At 42.9% G+C, this 19430-nt stretch overlaps 1 long non-coding RNA gene and 1 pseudogene across 2 annotated transcripts in view; one reads left to right on the forward strand and one right to left on the reverse strand.

Annotated features, from left to right (window-relative positions):
* LOC120398553 overlaps positions 1-9040 on the reverse strand; it is a 33675-nt gene extending 24635 nt beyond the window's left edge. Inside the window, exons 1-4 of one of the 2 annotated variants that reach the window (XR_005594527.1) lie at positions 8928-9040; positions 7467-7576; positions 4953-4982; positions 3451-3543 (exon numbers count right to left, since the gene is read on the reverse strand). This is a non-coding gene — a long non-coding RNA (uncharacterized LOC120398553). Of the gene's footprint in view, positions 1-1310; positions 1451-3450; positions 3544-4952; positions 4983-7466; positions 7577-8927 lie in introns of those variants that run through there. The other variant, XR_005594528.1, reaches the window with a different exon arrangement.
* LOC120398548 overlaps positions 1-10819 on the forward strand; it is a 134297-nt pseudogene extending 123478 nt beyond the window's left edge.
* Positions 10820-19430: the final 8611 nt, after the last annotated feature.

The following is a 19430-nucleotide window of genomic DNA, read 5'->3' on the forward strand; positions in this document are numbered from 1 at the left end:
ACTGGGGGTGGGTAGTAGGAGTGTGAGGCTCACCCAGCTCAACATGCCGCTCAGGCTGCATAACCAAGGTAGCATGCAGCCCTCCAGTGAGCTGCTGCCTGGGATATGGGTACTCAGAGCAAGGAGCAACTTCTTACCTTTTAATGCCTTCTATAGTGCCAGCTAATGCTGCTATACAACAAAATGTACAGGTGGGGGAGGAGTACTTAGGAATCACATGGCAGCCATGTTGGCTTAGTAGAAAGACCACTATGTGACCTTAGGCAAATAATTTAATTGTTGTGCCCCGGTTTCCCTGAGAATGATACTTAATCTCATTTTTAAAAAAGAAAAGCACTTGGAGAGCGGAAGATGAAAAGTGCTACAAATGTGCTAACTACGTAGTGGTAGGAGTAGAATCATACATAAGAGAATATTTCATATCTGTCTTGTCTCCTGATTTAGATTTCAATGGAAGCAGTTGAGAATATAAGAACTGTGGCTTCATTAACTAGTGAAGATGCATTCTATGAGAGATATAATGCAAGTTTGAATGGTCCATACAGGTATGGTATGGTATGAATACATATTTTCTTAATTTAAAACAACACAAGATTTATTCGTATTACATTAATTTGCAGACTGAAAATATTAAACACATAAATGATTTGAAAAGATTTTGGCAGGGTAAAATGTATTTACTCAGTTTCTTTTAAATACATTCTTAGATGTTATTATGTGTGATGTAATATTTGTGTGTGAGAGAGAGAATGTAATGACCTGGTATAAATGAAATGATCTACCATCCATTTTGTTTCTTTCCCCTTAAATATGTTATAAGTAAAAGCAGGGATTGAAAATGATAGTCCTCTGCCAATGACAGTTTTATGATTCAATATTCTATAAACCATCATCTGTATGAGAAAAAAAATCTATATTTCATTGGAGAAATGGGATTCTCAACTTTAATACTTCTCTCTGGTCCTGGCAGGTCATTGTATCACAATATTATGATTTATGGAGAAACTATTTTGGAAAAAGATTTAAAAAATATATGAGCACTAGAGATGAGTGAAAATCTGAATTTCTATCCTGTGGGAAATTCTAATATTTCAGCCTCTGTTTTGCTCTGACGTGGGACAAAATGTGAAAATACATAAAAAATTTTCATGGAAAGAAAAGTTTTTTAGAAAAATTTTAATGTAGAAATGGCAGATAATTCCATTTATGCATATTTTTCCTCCAAACAAAATATTTTTATATTCCCAAATAATTGAAATATTTAATTTTTCTTTTGTTTAACTGATCTGAAAGTTTTTGTTTCCATCTAGTTCAACATCAAACTGCATTTCTCTGTTTTGGAACATTGCCTCTCTTATGGGCCGGGCTTCCAGGTTAGACTACATCTCCCATGATGCAGTGTGGTCTCCCCTCTGACTGAGTGGCATAATGCATTATTGGAGTCACATGGCTGTGGGTGCAAAGCAGAAATATTTCAATTCAGGTCAAACCAACCCAGAATAAAATATTTTGTTACTTTTTTCCCAATGGAAAATTTCAAATGTGCAGAAATTGCATTTTCTGTTGAAAAACCATTTTGTCAGAACTAGTACCAGATTCTTTGTTGCAGCAAGGTCTGCACATAATTAAGGTGATTCAGTTTTACCATCCCACACAACAACATTGGTCACCATTTATAAGTTACCAGTGTAAAGTGGGCTCTGAGTTGTTACTTTTCCCCCTCTTGTACTCAGACTAGGCAATATCTGCAGTGCTTCAGTTATGCTGTGTTGTAGACATTGACTTTTCTATGGTGACCACTACATTTATCCAAATTCTCCAAAAATTCAAGCATTCAAAGATCATAAGAGACTTATCAAAATTATCAGTTTGCTTTGTGTCAGATTGCTTTGGCCATCCATAAACATTTATTCTGGAAACCAGCATTCAAGTGTTAAAATGTTTTGACTATTAAAGGTAACTTTATCATAAGGTTCTATCCAACAAACAGCTAGTTGGGATGAAGGGATCTCATTTGCCATAAGTTCTCTCCAGAGGCACCTTCATGGAGGCCCTAGCATGCAGCTTTACTAATTATTATTATTTATTATTTGAGTGAGTGACGTATAGGGTTTGCCACCCCACCTCTAATCCAAAGGTCTGACCTCCCAGCCAGTCTCTGCTCGTGGCATTTCATGACAATTTTTTCCTTTAACATAAATCTTTTCTTTTATCAGGGACTCTCTAACAAAAGCCCCCTTATATGGACTTACCTATGGAATAGCCCTATGTGCAATCTACTTTCTTTATGCAGCAATCTTCAGATTTGGGGGATGGCTCATTGCTAATTGTTATACAAACGTTGAAAATATATGTATGTGAGTACACGTCCATCCAAAGGCAGTGATTTCAACACATGGTAATTGTGTATAGTCTAGTTACTTAGGCAATAGTGCAAGAGGTCCAGCAGTTTAGAATCTGGTCAGGAGTTCAATTCAGGCAGAAGGGTTATTTCTGGGAGAGGAAGCTTGAAACAGGTGTGTTGGCATGTATAGAGCCTGGCTCAGTTTATTCCCTATGGAGAAACTTTTACTGCTGGCACTTCATTGCAGACAATGGGCATTGTGAAATGCTTCTCCAGGGAGAAATTACATTCCATTAGTCACCCATAAAAATATTGGTAGCTGTAAACCTCTGTTTCTAATCCTTTGTGTGTAATTTTTCTAAGCCATAAAGTTCTAAAATGTCACAATTCTCAGATTTATAGATAGTGTTAAGTCTGTTTCTTTTAAATAAGGAAAACAATATTTGTAATTTCTGAACAATATAAAAAGTTTCTTTAGATGAACTGAAAGATGTTTTGTGTTTGGTTTTCAGAGCCTTTTTGTCAGTTGTATTTGGTGCTATAAATGTTGGGAAATCCACTTCTTTGGCACCAGATTTTGGCAAAGCTAAAGTTTCTGCCCAACGAATCTTTCAGCTTTTGGATCGGAAGCCCTTAATTGACAGCTATAGTGAAGAGGGTATAAAACTGGTAAGGCCATTCAGAAAGTCCTTGAAACTGACAAACCTAGTGGTACTGGATTGTCCTTAATTGTATTAATCTTGTTAAATTGACTTTCGCAATGTCACAGAAGACAGGACCACAGGTAGGGTAAAATTTAACAGCAATAACTTAATAATTTTATATTTGCCCAGTGCCATTTAATACCTTTTTCCTTGAGAAATTAAAAGAATACTTTTACGTGTGGTTCTGTTCTAAAAAATGACTGAAAGAATGACATTTCATTCACCTGTTCTGTCTGTTGGGTGTATTCTGAGGCCTTGTCTACACTACCGGAGTAAGTCCACCTAAGTTAAGCTACTCCAGCTACGTGAATATTGTAACTGGGTTCGATGTAGCTTAGGTCGACTTAACCACGGTGTCTTCCCTGTTCTGCGCTGACGGGAGATGCTCTCCCATCGACTTACCTTACTCTTCTTGTTCCAGTGGAGTACCAGAGTCGATCAGAGAGCACTCTGCTCTCAACACCCACTGAATCAATTGCAGCAGTGTCAATCTCCCTGGTAGTGAAGACGAGCCCAGAGTTAAACTGCTTTCTTTAGCAATACAAATATGTTTTCACTGCTTTTTACTCCTGTAAACTATGCAGCTGTGGGGGAGAGTGAGATAGATTCTATTCCTTCTTGTGCATCAGCAGCAGACTTGTTTGCTAAGTTCCAGTTAGTTACATCTGTGTAACAGAGAGTCAAGGTGGGAGAGTTAATATCTTTCATTGGACCAAATTCTGTTGGTGAGAGAGACAATCTGTCAAGCTTACACAGAGCTCTTCTTCAGTTCTGTATAAGCTTTAAAACCTGTCTCTCTCACCAACAGAAGTTGGTCCAATAAAAGATATGACTTCACCCACATTGACTCTCTAATATCCTGGGACGGATGCGGCTGTAACAACACTGCACACAACATTTGTGTAACCTCATTCAAGTCAAAGGGGTTGCACAAGTATTAATGAAGATGTAATTTGGCCTGCAGAACCTTTTGTTCCTGGTGATTATACATGAGATGGAAAGAACCCAGCTTGTCTCTCAAAGTCCAGTGTTGACAGTTAGAAACTCATCTTTGTATTTGTAAATTGAAAACATTTCATATTGTCTCTTGGTGCTTTCAGTAAAGGCTTTTACAAGCAGAACCAGCCTTTCAGAAACTTGAAATTGCTTTTGAATTCTAGCTTTTGGATAGTGGCCTTGATTCAGAAAAGGACTCAGGCACATACTGTAAGCATGCCAGTAACTCATGTGCACAACTTTAAGTCACACATGTGCTTGACGACTTTCCTGAATCAGCTCCACATGCCCAGACTGCTAATGCTCCCGGGGAAATATCTTCTTGTGGAGAAAGACGTTAATTGAAAGTGAAACCACTCTGGGTCAAATCCTGATGCCAGTGAAGCAGCTGCCTTTGACTTCAGTGAAGCTAAGATTTGGCCCAAAGAATTTAAACCTTGAAAGTCCAGTTCTCTAGGTGCTGTAAGAGCCCACTGTACTGACAGTGCTGGTATTGTGGTCCTGGAGCTATCTCATCCCCCAGGCATCAGAGGAGGCTCCCACAGTCTCTCCTAACATCTCCTTCACTCACTCTTGTCTTCAAGTCTTCCTCCTTGCTACCTCTTATACTCAGAGCTCCCTTCCTACATAAAAGAGCCAATCAGCTACCCTTTCCTTATTCAAACCTACACTGAAAACATAGTTGTCCTTGAAAACTATGAATAATCCACCAAAGTAAAAATGTTTAACCCAATCTGAGATCTGATGTTCACCTTGTACTATGTTCATCCTGTGTACTGTGTGTTGAAATTACACTATTTAGAGAGTGAACTCCCAGGGGCAGGAACTATGTTTTCCACACACAATGATAGTGTCTGGATTATATGCATTGATGACATAAAAGAGAGGTATTAGGGTTGTTTACTTACCTAAAGTAATGCTAGTCCTTGTGAACCAGGCTGAAAAGGAATGATATAAATGAGAGAGAGATTCAGAAAAGAACCACTCAACAAGGAGGTCCTCTACACAGAAGATAACAATCCATGTCACTGCATATTTAAGCAATAATAAACTGACAAAAATGCACTAGGTTTGAAAATGCCATACTATTTCCAACTGACTTGTCAACGCCTTCATTTAAATGACCATACTGAGTTGTGTTTGATGCTTCTGTACAAGATAGACAGGTCTTCTGTCATACATTTATATTTTCTATTCTATTTTCCAGAGTAAGTTTGATGGTAACATTGAATTTAGGGACATCCATTTTGTATACCCTACAAGACCAGAAGTTCAAGTTTTGCAAGGACTCAGTGTGAAGGTTAAAAAAGGACAGACGCTAGCCTTGGTGGGGAGCAGTGGTTGTGGCAAAAGCACATCCATTCAGCTTCTGGAGAGATTTTATGACCCTATGGCAGGACAAGTGGTAAGAAGAGATTTGTGAAGCTGTTAACGCTTAGAGCTTATAGAACTGTTCTTCAAAGTATTTTACAAACATTAAATCGGTTGCACAACACCCCTTTGAGGTGGATAAGTGTTGTTACAGGTCCGGGTACTGCAGAAAAGACTTGGGACTTGCTTAAGGTACAGCGGGATTAGAACTTTGGATCCTCTGACTCCCCATCCTGGCTTTAGATCACTAGATGGTATCTCTTTGTTGATTTACTTGATATATTAGAGGGGGCATTAGAATATACTTCCCATAGTGTAACCTTTGTCACTAGTCCTGTAGTCATGTTAACATGACACAATATGAGGTCTAATTCATCACTTGATGAGACTTTTGATTCAAGTCGTATTAATGATGATGGGAGCTCCAAGAAGAATAGCCTAGAGATGGTGAGTCAAAGGATGTTTGAATAAATGCCCAAAGATGTGGATTCTTACTGGAGCTCTTCAACCGTCTCGGTCTAAGAAGCTCATGAACAGACTTTCTCATGAGATCTTTGGTCCCTGACATCATCAGTAAAGATGGAAATTCTGTGGGCATATCTCATTATAGACTGGCAATTCCACATCTATTATGGAAGCTAGCAGAGCAGAAGTCTACAAAAAATACTTCTGAGAGGAAAAGGTTATCTGAGCTTCTTTTCAATTTTCAAAGAGTTTTGGTTCAGTTCAATTTTGGATTAAAGATCTGATCCTCTATTATTTGATCAGAAGTGGTTCACTTTACTTTTACTGTAACTCTAACACAGGGCAGAGGATTTTTACAGATTCGTGTTTCACATTTACATTGTACGCCTGAGGAGGAGTATTGCATTCTGCAGGGAATGATTTTTCCCTTTTTCTGTTTCTAGTTTGCAGATGGATTCAATACCAAGTCTTTGCATTTGCGATGGTTAAGGTCCAAATTGGGTATTGTGTCCCAGGAGCCTATTTTGTTTGACTGCAGCATTGCTGAAAATATCCAGTACGGAGGCAACAGTTGGGTTGTCAGTCAGGAGGAAGTTGAAGAGGCAGCTAAAGCAGCAAATATTCACACCTTCATAGAAAATCTCCCAGAGGTAAATGAAAATGTCTTTCCATTCTCAGTGTGGGGTAAAATATTCACTGTGACCTATCTAAGCAACTCCAATTAATGCAAAACAATTTGCTTTTTAGTTTATTTTCTTGTGTTTACTGTTCTCAAAGAGGAAAATAGGAAGCTGATGTTTAAAAATGTAACTTGCAATGTGTATTAACATATACACAGTCATAACTGGCTAATTCAAATGCAAAATCTGAGCTCCAGTTTTCTTGTTTTCCTCTACCACAGTGATGTTATATAACAACTATAAAAGATACATTCGATTCTAAACTTTGTCAATTCTTTTTCCTTTTTTGGCTGAAACCTTCTATAGTTTTAGTCTTATCTGAAAGGTAAAATGTTTCAAGTACATTTTAACCTTCATGTTTGCCATGGACTTAGTTCTCAAAATGGAGAAAGAGCTTGGAAAAGCCCAAAGAAATCAGGCTTCCTGTAAAGTTACATGAAATTGAAAATTGAAAAAAAACAATATTTTTTTTCATTACCACCTAGTTTTTGAAAATGTACTGAGAAGAAAGTTTTGGACGTGTAAGAAATAAAGGGTCACCTCCTGAGAGTGGGTCTCTAGGGCCTTGAAATTATAAAAGTCTCTTGAGCTCTATATGTTTAAGTACAGGTGTCTTTGACTAGACACATCAGTGGTTGCACCACTTGGGAGTTAGTCTTTTTCTAATGCTGAAATGAATTTTCATTACAGAGCAGTTATCAATATGTGTAGCTATGGAAATGCATTTTGATTCAAACAGTTAATAAAATCTTATTAAATTTTATTTTTTATTAAAAACAATTACATTATTCTTTTTCCTTCATAATGGAAAAGCTTAATATAGTACATTATCTGCTATTAAAAATATAACTTTCTGTTTCTAACTTTCCTTCACAATGAATATTTATTTATACAGAAGTATAATACCCGAGTGGGTGACAAAGGAGCACAACTTTCTGGAGGTCAGAAACAAAGAATAGCAATTGCTCGTGCTCTAGTTCGTAAGCCAGCAGTTCTGCTTCTGGATGAAGCCACATCTGCTCTTGACATGGAAGGTGAAAAGGTTAGTAATATGCATTCTACCATTTGCAATACACACAAAATTACGGGGTTCGAATGCTTCACTGCAAGAATACAGGCACTCCATGTACAATGCAATTTTGGAAGTCCCACAGAACAATCCTTAGCTCACTCTCTGTCTACGGCCTGCTTTTGCAAGGTGTAGAGTGCCTTCAACTCCTGCTGTCTAAATTGGGAGCTGATGGTAGTCAGCAACACTTGGGGCTGGAGAGAAAGTGGGATTTTCAAAACTCCTCAGTTTTGGCCTGCCTCAGTTCCTTCAAAGTCAGTTATGAAGTCAATGGGACTTTCAATGGATTCACAGTTGGCCAATGCTGAGCACTTTGGAAAATCCCATTCATAATTAGCAACTTTGAGTTTGAGACAGGTGTCTTCAAACAGTAGACAGTGATCTACTAGAGGATGCCTTGTAAGGCAAGTCATCAGCTCCTTCCTCTTCCCTTCAGCCAGCAGCACTAGCAGCAAAGTGGGTCTCTTTCTGCACTATTCCATGCTCTGTCTGGGTGAACAATTGTTGGGATCCACTTTGCCGGTAGAACTGCTGGCTGTTAGGACAGAATGGAACAATGAAGAAGCCTCTGTCCGCTTCCCAGTCCTTTTGCATTCAGAGCATAAGAGGTGACACGCAGGAGCAGCTGGCTTGGAAAAAAGGCTTCAGCAACACCTCCGACCTCTCAGGAGATGTTGTGCAGCGAAGAGAGAGTAATTAAGCTATCCTCTGCTGCTCAGCTGGCTGAGCTTCCTCACTGCATCCACCATCTCCAGGAGAGGGGGCAGACTCCAAAGGGACTAATAAACTGTCCATTTGGATGGGGATGCAGTAGAAGTGAAAAATGCCACCATGCAAACCACCATCCAGACCCAGATGTCAGGATCCTGAATTTTGGATTTTTATGGCTAACAAGAAGTGTCTGGCATTGCTGGTACTATCAATGAATGTGCAAGTTTTAGTTTCTCTAACTTTGGCATGTAGTAGGAAACAGACAGCATGCAATGTCAAATGTAACACACACATTTGGTAAGCAGCCAATATCACAGAAAATTCATTACACCTCTGCAAATTAGTTGTGTTGCATGGTAAATCTAAGTTTTATGTTGGTCCAAACTAGATCCTTTTGGACCTCATTCTGCTAGCCTTTGTTCATGAGAGTAGTCTCAGTGACTTCAGTGGAATTACTCACACAAATAAAGGTTGTAATATCAGGCCCCTGTGTTTGAGGCCTCCTTCATGCATGGGAAGGACTGACTCCTAAACCCCAGTGAGGAACACCCAAGTGATAATGTGAATTATAAAGGCAAAGGTGTTACCTATGAAAGGGAAGATTCTCCAAGTAATAACAAGTTTTTCACTGCATCTGTCTGCAGATTGTCCAGAAAGCCTTGGATGATGCCAGGAAGGGTCGAACCTGCATTGTTATTGCTCACCGCTTGACGACCGTCCAGAACGCTGATGTCATAGCAGTGATTCATAATGGAAAAGTAGTGGAACAAGGGACACACAGCCAGCTGCTGGCAAAGGAAGGGCATTACTATGTACTTGTAAATGCACAAGTTTCTCATTAACATTAATGTTACAAACTAATCTACTTATATAAATACACACGCAACCCACAGCTAAGTAATATTAAGGATGCACCTCATTACTGAGATGTCTCCAGGTTCAAAACACAGACACGTAGTAAAAGACAGAGAAGAGACATTTATTTTTTCCTCGTGTCACAGCTTTTGTGTTACTTAATCCTATTGGTAAAATCCTTTGGGGCGTGTTGGTTAATTTTAAACTGCTTTTATAATAATGATTACAAGCCTTTCATGGAAATATATATTGACAAAATAGATCACAAACTGTTTGTTTATAAATTATTGTTAAAACCTGTATTATTGACCTAACTTTTGAAACATTAAGGCTATTTCAAAAAGACTTAAAAATAATTATTATTGGCCCAATAACCATGATGGCTCCTTTTGGAGCTGATTAACATCATCCATGTAAATAGCTATTTAACAAAAAACTGTGTGTGGGGGGCGGGGGTTACCATATGAAGTTAGATTTAAACATTTTTTTTCAGCTTTTTAAATGGAGTTTTAGAAATGTTGATCAATCCATCTATAGTCATACTGGTTTACACAGCTCTGTTATAATATTTTATTATCAGAGTATTTTTCCCTTAATATATTCAACCATCATGCTTAAACAACAGTTGAGGAACATATGTCATCTACTTATTAGAGAGACAGACACAGAGTCAAGCAGCCCTGTTTTGGGTTTGCTTTTTGCAAACTCACCTTTTGGTTTGCCAAGGACAAAATCAAAACCACCTTTGGTTTTTGTTTAGTTTTTACACCCTACAGGAGCTTGGAATATTTCACGCTTTCAGATGCCTCTGCTTACTTGTGACAGACAGAAATTAAAAATAATTATAATGTCTTTTGCTCCTTTATTTCCCTGGTTCTAGGTCTATGAGGGAAACAAAATATAAAAAAAATATAAACTTTGCTCTCAACCTCGCCAAAATACATGTGGTCACTCTTCCCCATTAATCCGCTTCCCCAATCAGCTTTTCTCAGCAGCTACCAGGAAGGGCTACTCCCACTATGGGCCATTGAGACTCTGTAGACACATTGGGAAGGGCTGGTCAGTTTCTGCTGGCACCACCATGACGTGTGCAGGAAAGTGACTTTTCACTTCTGGTTATAGAGAAATCAATGGCTGTTCTCACAGTATTTCCCCATTATCCAAACTGGAATCAAATGTCTCCCTTTGGTTTTGTTTTTACACTGGAACCAATTGTTAAGTCTGTTTACTGTAAAGGTGAAGCCTATAATAAAGAATGTGGAAAATCATTCAGATATTACACGGAGAGGATTGCCAAACTTACTTTATTTTAAGGCCACGTAATGTGTGAACTATAGAACATCTGTAGCTAGTTAATGGGATCTCATAGTCACATCAACACAGATAATGTAGAGTAGAGGCCAAAATGCTTCACTGCTCAATCTGCTTCCAGTCTGATAACTTTGAACTTGTTTTAATAGAGCTGAGCAAAACATTTGAGGAGACATGCACAATTGGACATTAAAGGTTTAGAAAAGGGCTTTGCTTCAGTCAACCAACAGTACATATGAGCTGCCACAACCATTAGACATGTGGTCCCATCATTTTGCCATCTTAGAGAAAGGTATCAGCATTACATATGACATAGAGGAAGATGATTGTACGTATACCTCATTCTTGGCATGTTGCTTAACATTGTTCATCAGTGCATTCTTCTGTGGCAATAGCCAGCCAAATTCAGTCAAGGCTGTATTGCTGGAAAAATCATTTTGAAATAAAAGGCCTGGAGGTGTCAAGTATCAGATCATTCTTTAAAATATTGTGAGATTAGAAGTTGCTGGGGCCAGAACAACCAGCTTTTGCTAGTTAAAATATTTTAGTCTATGCTTGGAGTGTGTGTTCAATGATGATGCTGATCTTCTGTGTGGAGAAAGGACACGGCTCTGTGGCTGCACCTCACTTCTTAAAAAATGAATCTGGAAAACCTCCCACTGTATACATCTGGCCTCTTCACTTGTATTTTGAAGGAGGAAATTTAACAGGAAAATGGCAAATACGATGAAGGTAACATGGGTCGGTTCACTTTGTCTTCCACAATTCTACACCCCCACTACTTAAAAGAAGCAATCTTTATTTATTTTCAAGTAAACATAATAAAACACACCAATATCAGTCTCCCATTATAATTACAATCCAGAGCAATAAAACACAACACGACAAAAGCAAATCCCAGACAACATAAAACAGCCAGTTACCAAGAAAACAGAACAAACTCTTCACTTCAGATTTCCAACCAAACCCCCACACAATCAAATGCCTGTTCAGGTATGTGGGCTGTGCTGCATAAATCTAACCACATCTCTGTGTTGGAAGCTTTGGTAACAAATGATGGCCAAACACTCCAACTCATGGGGGGGGGGGGAGGGGTCCCATAATCAGCCATATTCTCTGATATTCTCTCTCATATTCTCCATTTGAAGACAGGCTTCACTTACACTAGAGAAATTTATCAGGCTGCTTGCCCTGTAGCCTCTCAGACCTGTAACTTACTTCATGTCCACCCCATATAAGTACTCCCACAGGGCACAGGCACTACAGCTACCATTTCAATTAGACTTATTTCAAGCAGAGTTAACTGTTGCATGATTGTCACTGTGCCAGCACCTGCCACTTAAATGTCAGTGTATGTGGAACTCATTGCCATAGTAAGCCTAATGATAGAACTAGTCTTTTCACTACTAACACACACACTGTACAAGTCAGTAGTTAAGGGGCTTGTATGGAGTACTTTCAGCAACCCAGTGTCTTTCCTTTCTCTGCAGCTTTGTGGAGGCAGATCAGCTCCACATGCTCTGGCCATACGTTCTCTGCTCCTGCTTGCTGCCAGAGTCTCTGCCTCCACTGCGCCAGACTGGGGCAGTTTCTGTTGCTCCTGCCTGTACTTTGCAAGTTGAGCTGTCTCTGCCCAGCTTTTGGGCAGTGGGCAGGAGCTTTCTCCCTCTCCAAGATTCCTCTCCTTCCTGGGTCAGTTAACTGCTTGGGGGATTAACCAGCTCTGATATGCTGCACTATCTCCCTGCCGGCTCCTCTGCCCTTTGCAGGCATGGCAGAGTAGCCAAGAAAGCACAAGGTTTAATCCAAGAAGTGCTCTATAGGTGAGGCTGCCTGCTTCCAGCCTTTCCCTCCCTCCCTGACTCTGTTAGGCCCTGAGGCTAGGAGTCAGACAGGCAGGTGCATTCCTTTACCCACTGTGGTGGGGTGCCTGCCCCATACTGGGCTCTAAGGGGTTAATAGAGCCCAAGGGAGGCTGTGCAGAAAGCCGATCAGAGAAGGGCTGAAGGGAGCAGCCAAGCAGGGCCAAGCAGGCCCATATAAAAAAGGGAGCTGCAGGGCAGAGGAGGGCAGTTCTCTGTTGGGAGCCCAGGGAGGAAAGACTTTGTCTCTGGAGGGCTGAGAGAACTGCCAGCACCCTGGACAGAGCAGGTCTGTGAGCAGGGACTGGGGAGCAAGAGACAGCTCCTGGCTGGCTACTGGGGCTTACAGGCTGAGACCCTGAAGCAAGGGCAAAGAGGATGCTGGGGCCACGAGTAAGTGACCAGACAATTTGCTGCAATTGCCACTAAGGGAAGTGGCTGAACAGAGGACTGCAGGTTTCCCAGAAGGGGGGAACCCCGTGTGTGGCAAGGCCGGAGGGCTGTGTCGCTGAAGAGGATGCTGTGGTCCTTGGAGAGATGTGGGTCCTAGAGCAGGAGTGATGGTGGCAAGGCACCACCTGAAGAGGGCGCACTACCATGCAGATCTAATTCAAAAGACCTCTAGCAGGAGGTGCCAGAGTGGTGAGCAAACCCCATTACACCCACCAAGGCAGCCACAACCCCAACAGGGATAAAATGGACCAGGAACCTGGGTGCAGAACAGGGAGAGGCTCCATAAGCAATGAGGATCCCTCCCTAACCACTCTACACAGGGGGTAAGTCCTAGAGGACCCAACAAAACAAAGAAGGGAAAGTTGGAGGGCCACAAATTCCCCCCACCTCCATGTCTAAAAGTGGGTCCTCAGAGCCCTGGGGAAAGAAGCAGGTCTTCTAATCAGCTCCTACTCTGTCCCAAGCTGACCAGGATGACTCAGACAATGCCCAGGAGGAATGGGTCCCAGCGGGAGAGGATTCTGAGCCAGACCTCGCAAGAGTGCTGCAGAACCTATTGAAGGCAAGCAGCAAAAGGCCTCACCAAAGCTGCAGCAGAGTGTCTAAGCTCCCAAAGCACCCTAAAAAGGTTCCAAAAAGGGAAAGAGAAGGCACAAAAAAATCCAGGAGACAGAGTCCTCTGAGTCTCCTCCTCCACTGAGATTCTGAATCCAAACAGAAAGGATGGGAATGCAGCATTTTTTTTCCACCTTTGAATTTTCAAGCTGTGTGCAGCAATGTTGTTTCCACAATTCACATGCAGCCTGAGTGGGCTCCTGAGAGTAAGCCTCAGAGTAAACTCCTCTCCTGAAGCTGCGAGACCCCTTCACTCCTCCTTTAAGAAAGTGATTAGGGATGAATGGAACAAGCTGGGTCAGGGCACACACATTAACAAGAGTGACTTCAGGTTCTGTAAACATTCAGAAACCAAAGGGCGTCTATTGCTGAGACACCGAAGGTTGGCGCCACTGTAGCATCCCTCACCACAGATGTGGTTATTCCCTCAGAAGGGAGTTCTACCCTAAGGATCCCAAGGATAGAAAGATGGAGGCCACCCTCTGAGTGTCCCTGGCAGCTACCTGCTTTGCAAGAGCAGCTCCTTTCCTGGCTGGAAGTTCTCCAGGTCTAAAGGACAGAGATCATCCTGACTTTGGCTCCACGTTAACAAAAGTAGCCTTAGCAACAGCATTTGTACCTAATGCTTCAATGGCTACAATACGTTTCTCTACCCAAGCCATGTAGCCAGCTGCCAGCTATGGCTCTGACCCTAGAAGATGGACACTAACTCTAAGCAGGTCCTATGCTTGGCCAAGTTTACAGGCTTCCTCTTTTTTGGAGAAAATCTGGAGAAGCTGCTGGCTGACAATGTGGCACAAACCAAACAGTCTCTCCTTGCCCCACTAAGTGCCCACTAGAGAGCGTATAGACCAGCCTTCAGATGGAGACACTTCTTCCACACCTCATCCTCACAGAGGTAGCAGCAAAGGTATGACAGATTCCCCAAAGGAAAATGGTGGAATAGAGGTCCAGGGTATAGTCTGGAGGGACTTCAGCCCTTCCCCTCCCCCAAAATTTACTTTGAGAAAGATCTTGTAGATATCTGCCCAGAACTGAAGCTAGGGGACAGGATTCCCCATTTCCTGGAGGAATGGTTTTCATTGACCATAGACAAATGGGTCAGAGAGATAGTGAGCCAGTGATGCTCCCTCAAAAGCTAATGAAGCAAATAATAAAGCAATCAATTTGCAAACATCTAGATGACAATAAGGTGATGAGTAATAGTCAGCATGGATTTGTCAAATTGTGTCAAACTAACATGATAGCTTTCTTTGACAGGGTAACAAGCCTTGTGAATGGGGGGGATGGTAGACATGGTATATCTTGGCTTTAGTAAAACTTTTGATACTATCTTACATGAACTTCTCATAAACTAGGGAAATACAACTTAGATGGAGCTACTACAAGATGGGTGCATAACTGGTTGGAAAACCATTCCCAGAGAGTAGTTATCAGTGGTTCATAGTCATGCTGGATGGGTATAAGAAGTGGGGTCCCACAGGGATAAGTTCTGGGTCTGGTTCTATTCAATATCTTCATCAATGATTTAGATAATGGCATAGAGAGTAGACTTATAAAGTTCACGGATGATACCAAGCTGGGAGGGGTTGCAAGTTTTTTGGAGGATAGGATTCAAAATGATCTGGACAACCTGGATAAATGGTCTGAAATAAATAGAATGAAATTCAATAAGGACAAATGCAAAGTACTCCATTTAGGAAGGAACAATAAGTTGCACACATGCAAAATGGGAAATGACTTCCTAGGAAGGAGCTCTGCAGAAAGGGATCTGGGGGTCATAGTGGACCACAAGCTAAATATGAGTCAACCATGTAACACTGTTGCCAAAAAAGCAAATGTCATTCTGGGATGTATTAGCGGGAGTGTTGTAAGTAAGGGTACGTCTACACTACGGGATTATTCCGATTTTACAGAAACCGGTTTTGTAAAACAGATTGTATAAAGTCGAGTGCACGCGGCCACACAATGCACATTAATTCGACGGTGTGCGTCCATGGTCCGAGGCTAGCATTGATTTCCGGAGCGTTGCACTGTGGGTAGCTATCCCATCGCTATCCCATAGTTCCTGCAGTCTCCCCCACCTCTTGGAATTCTGGGTTGAGATACCAGTGCCTGATGGGGCAAAAATCATTGTCGCGGGTGGTTCTGGGTACAGCCTCACCCCTCCTTCCGTGAAAGCAGCAGACAACCGTTTCGTGCCTTTTTTCCTGGGTGAACTATGCACACGCCATAGCACAGCAAGCATGGACCCTGCTCAGCTCAATACCGCAATCGTGGACGTTTTAAACACCTCGCACATTCTCGTGCAGTCTATGCTGAACCAGGACCTGCAAAGCCAGGCGAGGAGGAGGCGGCTACGGCAGCGCGGCGATGAGAGTGATGAGGACATGGACACAGAATTCTCTCAAACCGCAGGCCCCTGCGCTTTGGAGATCCTGCTGGTAATGGGGCAGGTTCTAGCCATTGAATGCCAATTTTGGGCCTGGGAAACAAGCAGACTGGTGGGACCACATAGTTTTGCGGGTGTGGGACGATTTGCAGTGGCTGCGAAACTTTCGCATGCGTAAGGGCACTTTCATGGAACTTTGTGACTTCCTTTCCCCTGCCCTGAAACGGCATAATACCAAGATAAGAGCAGCCCTCACAGTGGAGAAGCGAGTGGCAATAGCCCTCTGGAAGCTTGCAATGCCAGACAGCTACCGGTCAGTTGGGAATCAATTTGGAGTTGGAAAATCTACTGTGGGGGCTGCTGTGATGCAAGTAGTCAAAGCAATCATCAAGCTGCTGCTACGAAAGATTGTGACTCTGGGAAACGTACAGTCCATAGTGCATGGCTTTGCTGCAATGGGATTCCCTAACTGAGGGGGGGGGGTGATAGATGGAACCCATATCCCTATCTTGGCACCGGAGCACCAGGGCACCCAGTACATAAACCGCAAGGGGTACTTTTCAATGGTGCTGCAAGCACTGGTGGATCACAAGGGACGTTTCACCAACATCCACGTGGGATGGCCGGGAAGGGTTCATGACGCGCACGTCTTCAGAAGCACTACTCTGTTTAAACGGCTGCAGCAAGGGAATTACTTCCCAGACCAGAAAATAACAGTTGGGGATGTTGAAATGCCTGTCGTTATCCTGGGGGACCCAGCCTACCCCTTGATGCCATGGCTCATGAAGCCATACACAGGCAGCCTGGACAGTGGTCAGGAGTGTCGCAATCCGATTCATAGTTATGGCTCTGTATGGCCAATTGTTGGTCCACGGCCATCTTGTCCTGCTAAAAGGACAAGGCAGCCTCCATTTTGGACCAGATTCTTGTTGTAGATGAGAGGGCAAAAAACTCTGGTAAAAACTGCTGTAGTAGGTGGAATCCACAACCAAGTCAGTTGTGCTCTCCTGTGTTTTTTGTTTTTTTTGTTCTGTTGCTGGGCCATCTAAAGGTCAGGCTAGTTCTATGTATGAAGGCCTGATTCTGCCCAGCAACCTGTTTTTTTTGGGTCGGTCGTCTGGAGGTCAGGCTAGTTCTGCCTAGTAACTCCAGAGTACTGTATACAGAGCCTTAGTTCTGCCCAGAGACTCACTTTCCCGCTCTTTTTGGACCCAGTCATCTAAGGGTCAGGTTTGTTTACTCGTCAACTCCAGTGTGCCGTGTGCAAAGCCTTCCGACGTGGGGTGGCAACAGCTCGAAACCTGAAGGGAGGAGGGACCAGGGAGCCAATCAGATGTTGACACAGGGAGTGAGACCCTTCTATAAAACTAGGTTTCCCCCCAAAATTTGTGTGGAGCATCCGCGTGTTAGCTGAAGGACCTGATCACTCGTTCGGCCAGGGTCTCCTCCCGGTAAAGTGCACTCGTGTCGTATCGTTTGGATTCGTTGTCGTTTGGACCTGATCCCTGTCAGCTCGTCATGCTTCTGGTGTCTGTTCTGCTGGTCAGCTGCCCCTGGAGTGTGGTATTTGCTTTTTGATATCTGACAGTTAGCTTATTTAGCCTCTTACTTTTCCCCTCCCTAACTTGGTACCAAATATCTACTCAGGATTGTATTAGTGAGCTCAGAATTGCACAATTGTTTAGCTAGCTTGTATTATTGTTCTATTAGTTATTGAATTGTTAATTGCAAATTGTTTTATGTGTTTGAATCACTGCTCTGTCTGTGCCCAGTGTGTGTGTGTTTAACTGGGGAGCTGCCTCTACTTAGAGGGTGGCTGACCAAGGGGGTCCAGTCCCCGCGGTCTGAGTGAGTGGAATCTGCCCAGCTGCAGCCGCACCACACTCTGGGTTTACCCTCTGTGTGAAAGCAAGGGTGGCTGAGGCAGTGGCCTGTGGGTCTCTTTTCTGTGTTTGCACCAGGCATCGCCCTGACGAACCTGATTCCTATCTGTGTGATTGGTGTGTCTGCCTATTTGGTGTGGTGTGGTGAGCAGTATAAAGTGGATTATTACTGTGTTTTGGGGGGTGTTTGTACTTTTAATACCATCCCAGCCAAAGTTGCCTACTCCCCCAGCCCAAGTTGTAATTATCCCCTAAATAAACGTAGCCACTTGGCTTTTCAGTGTTACCCTGGTCCTGCCTGTTTTTCCTCACTCAATACCAAGCTTGAACGAACCCCCAGCTAATTCAGACAAGGAGCTGTTCAACTACAGGCTGAGCAAGTGCAGAATGGCGGTAGAATGTGCCTTTGGCCATTTAAAGGCGCGCTGGCGCACATTACTGACTCACTCGGACCTCAGCCAAACCAATGTCCCCTTTGTTATTGCTGCTTGCTGTGTTCTCCACAATCTCTGTGAGAGTAAGGGGGAGACCTTTATGGCGGGGTGGGAGGCTGAGGCATATCACCTGGCCGCTGATTACGCGCAGCTAGACACCAGGGCGATTAGAAGAGCACACCAGGAAGCGGTGCGCATCAGAGAAGCTTTGAAAACGAGCTTCATCACTGGCCAGGGTAGGGTATGACTGCTGTGTTTGTTTCCCCTTGATGAACCCCCACCCCGCCTTGATTGACTCATTCCCTGTAAGCAACCCACCCTCCCCCTTCGATTACAGCTTGCTTAAGGAAATAAATTCACTATCGTTTAAAAATCATGTATTATTTATTAATTCATTATAAAAAGAGGGAGATAACTGAGAAGGTAGCCCGGGTGTGGTTTGGGAGGAGGATAGGACAGAAGGAAAAGGCCACTAAAAAAATTTCACAGTAATGACAGCCTTCTGGTTGGGCTGTCCACGGGGGTGGAGTGGGCAGGTGCACGGAACCTCCCCCCACGCGTTCTTACACGTCTGGGTGAGGAGGCTAAGGAACATGGTGAGTGGGGAGGGTGGTTATACAGGGGCTGCAGCGGCACTCTGTGATCCTGCTGCCGTTCCTGAAGCTCCACCAGACGCTGGAGCATGTCAGTTTGATCACACAGCAGCCCCAGAGTTGCATCCCACCACCGCTGATCTTCCTGCCGCCCTCTCATCTCGAGCGTCTCTCCTTTCCTCACATTCACTGGCATCTTTCCTGTAACTTGATACCACGTCCTTCCACTCATTCAGATGAGCTCTTTCCTTGCATGTTACTTCCATGATATCTGAGAACATTTCATCTCGTATCTTCTTTTTCCTCCGCCTTATCTGAGCTAGCCTTTGGGATGGAGTAGGGAGGCTTGAAAAATTTGCAGCTGCATGAGGGAGGGAAAAAAGGGAGAGAAGTATTTAAAAAGATACATTTTACAGAACAATGGTTATACTCTTTCACAGTGAACAGCACTATTCACCTTACATAGCACATGTGATTTCACTACAAGGTCGCATTTTGCATCTTAATATTGAGTGCCTGCGGCTCTGGTGTTACAGATCTCACAGACGCAGGTCTGGGCATCAGAATTCAGCTTGCATACGGCCATGGTAAGCCACTGCCTTTCGGCTTCTGCAGCCTTCATATATACAGTGCTTTACCCCTCCCCCCACCACATTCCTGGTATCATGAAAGCTCACTGCTAATCACCCCCC

The sequence above is a fragment of the Mauremys reevesii genome, linkage group 2, assembly GCF_016161935.1.
Source record: "Mauremys reevesii isolate NIE-2019 linkage group 2, ASM1616193v1, whole genome shotgun sequence".
Lineage (NCBI taxonomy): Eukaryota > Metazoa > Chordata > Testudines > Geoemydidae > Mauremys > Mauremys reevesii.